Source organism: Lates calcarifer, linkage group LG1, assembly GCF_001640805.2.
Source record: "Lates calcarifer isolate ASB-BC8 linkage group LG1, TLL_Latcal_v3, whole genome shotgun sequence".
NCBI lineage: Eukaryota > Metazoa > Chordata > Actinopteri > Centropomidae > Lates > Lates calcarifer.
Window position 1 is genome coordinate 19,710,482 of NC_066833.1, and position 6,301 is coordinate 19,716,782.

Sequence of the window (6,301 nt, forward strand, 5' to 3'; positions counted from 1 at the left end):
TCTGATGACCCCACTTCCATTCCACGGATGGCTGCACCAACTTTATCCTGTGAATGCTATACGCAGGAGATCTTAACAGAGGTCTGCATGGAAAGCTGTTGACACTCACTGAAAACTGCAATAGATCTCTGGGGGACAAAGATCTGCTACCAGGATGCACTGCTCAAACTTCACTTATCATATTGTGGCCTCAAAGGATTACACCCACACCATAGTTACCCAGGCTTACATGGTGTCTCTCAAACACACATGAAGAACATATCACCATCTCTCTCACTCATGAATTCTCTCTCTCTCTTCCACCACCCCTCTCCCTCTATCTCTCGCCTTCTTCCCTCAGTATTGCATTGTTGCTGGTTTCGCTAAATCACTGTGCTCAATATTTCTCCCTGCTAAAAGCACAATTATCACTTAATCAAGAAATCACTGATGGTTGCAGCTTTGAAATTTGAAAAAGGAGCCAGATTTAGTTGGAGACATGGTGCATCAGCAATGAAGCAGTTTGGGGATCAAACCCATTTAGATTATTCTTCACTCCAGAATGAGCAGATATCAGTAGATACATGACAATAAAAAAGCCTTCCAATCAAACCTCTTCCTCTTGATTTAAAGTTGATGATCACACACAAGATGTGGTTACTTAACAGTATCGTATCAGACACAATTTCATGTAAGTATGAAACATAGCTCCTTTGTTGCTCTCTGTTACCTTCTCAAAAACATGTTTGATCTTTAATGTTTGAAAATATATTACAAAAATCTAGTTTGTTGACATTGTTATTTTTTTTTTTTTCTGGTTCATTAATCACATGGGTCAATATGCTGTCGAGTCAGTCTGGTTCCAGTCAAAATCCACCTCTCCTGTTATCCTGTAGCTCCCTGTGGTTTACCGCATGATATTCCATGTCCAGTCTGAGCCCAGCGTGCTCTACTGTACAAATGGTAGCTTCTAAAAACAGCACTAAGGCCTGACATAACTGTTTCCAAATGAACGATTGCATGGCAGCACAGTGCAACGTTGATGTGCCTCCGAGTGTTGTCTGCGAGGCTCTGTGGTTCAGTCCTCTTGAGGGGGACAGACAGGAAAAGATTTCCCCATCACTCAATAGGCAATCATAATTGCCAGGTGAACGTTAGCTACAGCTTCAGCAAGACTCTGTGCTTTTATAATGAGTGCATAGGGACACGGGTCATCCACCATGCATTCTGGCCCTCATTAGGAGGAAAAGGCTATTCACATATTTGCTGAGCAAAAATAAGGCTATTAGTTTGGACTGGCCAACAGCCAGTCAGCCGGCACCATGAGCTAGATATTTTTTTAATTGCTGTATTTCACTGATACACTCAGTGAAACAAAAGTTTTTTCCACAACTCTTGTCAAAGTGTCTGTGCAGCATGTACACTTAGAAAAAGCAGCTAACTCACTTTACTGTCTAGCCTCCCTGAGCTTTTAAGCCCCTGCAAACTTTGCTATGTCTTAAAGTATGTCTCTGTAACATTAAATATTCATGAATATAAACCAGAATAAAACGAAACAAAAATCTTTTGTTGTTTTTCTAAGAGTTAACTGTAAAAAAAAGCTAATCTCCTTCAAGACTGCATTGGGTATGGTTTGATCAGATTTCATTGATAGTGACCAACAATCCACCAGCAGTTGTGAAATTCTGATGAAAATGGGTTATATTCACATTGGGTATAGCTTTCTTTCCACAGTGAGGGATTTTGTGTTGTTTTCTTAAGCTCTCATTTCTACACTGATACATTTTAAGATCATTTGTAATCACAGAGACAACTGCACACTGTAGCATATGATGTGGCCAAAGTGGCATTTATGGCATTCCTTTAAATGCTCAACCATAGGGGAGTCTATGGAAGCCTTTATTTGAACCATCATTCAAATATACCCGACCCCACGGAAACACTTCTTTAATTCTGCTCAACACACAGGCTTTGTCAGTGACAGCTAAATACAAGAAAGAGGTTAAGGTCTGGGCTTGTTCTTGTCACACACCAGGAGGCAGCTGATGTGTTACACTGTGCACTAAATTGGAATATATGCAGATTAGTTCTTGTCTAGTAATGGGTGGATTTGGAAAGGCTGCACTTTTCACTCCTGTAAAGGACTTTTTTTTTTTTTTTTTTTTTTTAAATCATTGTCCCTAGCAAACGGCTGCTTTTTCCACAACAAAACACCATCAGTCATCACAGTCATTCACCAGCATATTGTATTTTTTGGCACTTTGCAGCAGCCCATGTCGAATTTCTGTTAGTCAATGATCAGAAATACTTTGGTGATCTTTTTCTGTAACCCATTTCATAAAAATAGCCCTAGCAAAACCTGATGGGCGGGTGGGGATGGGATTGATTTATTAATCTAATCAGACCAATGTAGGACACAAGATACATTTGTCCCCCTCTCTGAATCAGCTGGTATAGCACTTGAGGTCATTCTCCAAGACGATCAGCCAATCACTTCAGACAATTTTCTCTAATTTTCCATCTTCCTTTATAATCTCTACAATCAGAGACAGGGCAGGGAGAGCTGCCTCTGCTTTGATGTTGGCTTTGATGGATTTGTTCTTCTATTTCCCCCCTACAAATCTGCGACTTCTACACTAAAAAAATCTCTGTAATCATATTTTGCTGCTACAATATTGATTTTTGAATTTTAAACAAACAGTCCTCTTCTCATGAAAGCCATGCAACATCATTTTCTCGCAGAGTGGGGTCTTAACATGATCTGAAGCACGCTCAATGGATGCTGAAGCACAAACATGGTCTCCTCCATTCTTGGCATGTAATGTGAAACCATGTGGCGAATAAGCAGAGCTGCATCTCTAGACCAGTGATTCCATGGGGGTCCAGCAATTGGGTCAAAATATGGAGATTTCAAGGGACATATGAAATTGTCAGCATCTTGTGGTAATCAAAGGACATTACAGCTGTTCATGAGTAACTGCGAAAGAAGCAACAGCATTTAAACACAAACTGAACCAACAGTGAAGGCAAAATAACATCTGGTAATGAGAATGGTGACTCTTACAGCCATGAGTCAGGTCAGATGAATTACTATATATACAATCCTTAATAGGTACACTTGAAAAGCAAATAAAAATATTGTTCTGGTTTAGTCTCTTGGGGTAGTTTTTCCCCAGCTGAGGCAAAACCTTATTAGTTGCCACTGTGGTCAAAAATAGCATCCAAACAGGAGTGTTTTGTGGAGCAGCTCCTGGAGATTGATGATTGATTACTACACAATTACTGCTGAAAGCAGCAGGGCTCCTCCTCCTAATCACTGCTTTTGTCGCTAAAAGCAGATTATCACATAGGAGAAGCTTGTTGGAGCCACTTCCTCCCTGCAAATCAATAAAAATTACTCAAGAGACTGCAAACATACATCAGAAATGCCATTAATTCCCTAGGTTGGCTCTGTACTGTACACTATTCTCTGTGTTTGTGTGGGGGTGTGTGCCTCCCGTGGCAATGGATCTGACCCCCACTGAGATACTGGCCTCAAACCATATCTAATTAAAGCTGCTTTTCAGTGCAGGCGCTTTGGAACTTCAGGTCCCCTCAACAATTAAGCACAGGATTTCTTCCCTGGTCTCGAGCGAGAAGGAAAAGCACATCCAAAGGGTTGATTATCCCCCTCTCTCTCTCCCACTCTGCCTGAGACCATTATTGGATTCACTTAGTTGATGGAACCCCACATATTGAGCAAGTAGAGACAGGCAGACTGGGCATACAATCAAACACACAGGAGACAGATGGCGAAATAGGACAGAAAATGTATAGCATCGTATTTGAATTTGAGGCACGAAAGTATTGAAAGCCTCTCTTCATGACGGCCTAATGGAAACAGGTTAGAGAGACAATCACTTAACCGGAAGGTAAGAGGTTCAATTCCTGCTGCTGTGTCCTTGAAAGCTGCCCTGGAGAAGAGCATCAGAGAGGTACTATGGGTGAAAATGTGAGCTTTTGTTGTTATATAAAAAGGAAACTTTTGCTTTGGAGTTTTTGTTTCCCAATCATTTATCGCTGCCAAAAACTGTATTTTCAGACATATCTTTCAGTGTTGTCTGTTATTTTCTATGTTTATGTACAGTACAAATATACTGTGTGTACAGATAGGTTACTGTAACTACTGCTAAATGACTGGCAATTACAAATTAGTCATCGCAAATCACAGTCATTCCCTTGTGGCCATTACAGGGCTGTGTTATTTTAAACATTGCTCCACTACAATTTAGAGACAAGTACTGTACTTTTTATTCCACTACATTTATCTGATAGCAAGTTACTTTTCAGATCAAAATGTACATTTTACATTAAAAAATAAATAATTCGTAGTTCCACCAAAGGGTGATTTTTCCCCCCTCTAAATCTCTCAGATTGTTTGTTTAATTGACTGTTAAAGAGGTAGAATTATGTAATATTTTACAAAATGCAAAGATAAGAGAAAATTTGGAAGGCTACAAATTTATCTGACAGAACATGGTTTTATTTTTTTTCCAATCCCACTGATCATCTCAAAATCCCTCAGAGTAATTCTGCAAGGGTGGACAAAATAAGGGGAACCCTGTTATATCTCACATAATGCAATGCAGATCAACAGTACCACAAATTGCAGTCTCCGAAATGATCACAGCTGAAACAACATGTCTTTAAAATAGATAGTTAAAAGAATGGATGGGCTGAGGAAAATGGGGGAGTGTAACATGGCCCCAGTGCTCTAGACATAGTCAGAGTTTCATATTTCCTGAGATTGAATGAGTCTATGTTTTATGTAGTTGAGAACTGCACAGTGTCCATGGTGAGAAGCCCTGGTCTTGTTCTACCTTTGAGAGCCACAGCAGGCCGCAGATAGCTACAGATAAAGCATCCATTAGGGTATTATTTTAAAGCATCTCACCCCTTAATGGACTCCCATGGCCAGGCTGCAGACCCACTATCTTATCCCCACAGGCCCAGTTAACTAGCCTGGGTTTGGCTTCCTACAGGTGTGAGACTGTCGGAAACTGCAGTAAGTCCCCACAGGGCCCCTGCTGAGAATGTGGTGAGGCACTGATGTGTTGTCAGCTCCACAACAGCAACTATTAATACCTCTCCAATGGCCACCTTGGAGAGGTTTACAAATATTTATTAAAAGGTTTAAATGAAAAAGATGAAAATACATATTTGCAGTTGCAGAATGTGAGTTATTAAAAAGGGAATACTTTTCCCTGTGTCCTGTTGAATGCAAACTGCTTTCCTTGCATTTATTAAAATCTGCCACAAATGACTTAAATTTTTCACTTTGTCTCGAATCTCAAAATGATTTTGTAATATTCTAGTGCCGAAACAACTAGTCCATTAATAGTTGGTTAGAAAGTTAGATGAGAAGGCCACTGTCATATCTGTCCATTAAATATGAAGCTATAACCAGAAGCTAGTTAGTTTACAAGGGAAAAAACTAGCCTGGACTGCAGTACCAGCATTATAGTTCATGTAAAAATTACCATTTGTAGGGCTTATGTTCCAGAGGCCAGGGTAGTCATTGCTCTTAGCTAAGAAACAGTCTGGCACATAAACATCTGTAAAACCACAAATCGTTATTAGGCCTTAGAGGTGGGTAGCCGTCCTATTGGTCAGAGACAGGCTAGTTGCGTCACCCTGTTTCTTGTCTTTTTGCTAAACTGAGCTAACTGGTTGGTGGTTGTAGCTTCTTATTTATCATACGGACATGAGAACAGCATTTTCACAAATGAAATTTCTTAGATTTCATCATTAATCAGACCTAAAAAGAGAAATTTATCAGTAGCAAAAACAGTCATCCGTATGCTCAGTGTCAGTTCGATATTCCTTGTTCATTTCCATTGCCCTGCACTGAACCTCTGGCTTTTCTGTCCCATTCAGGAAGAGTAATTTTGCCTCTGAGATTTTAACAAAGCCAGAGTCACCTAAAAGGTCAAGCCTTCTTTGATTAAATGTACACAGAATAATGAGCCACGTCAGACAAATCTTCATAAAGTGACAAGAACAGATGCTTCTACACATACCAGAGACAAGAGAAATGTGACAACCATTACTATGCAGTTCTTGAGGCATCATGCTATACAGGTGCTGTCCCCTAATGGTTACCATGGAAGAAAGTCGGCAATTTACCACCTCTAAAAGCCCACACACTGGATGGAGCCTGGTAATGAGATGTACGGAGGTCTTAAAAGCTTCAAGAGCAAGGTTTATTAAACAACTGATGGGCTGGCGTGATGCGCTTGTGTTCACATTCTCATCAGTTGCTTGACACTGAAATTAATGCAAA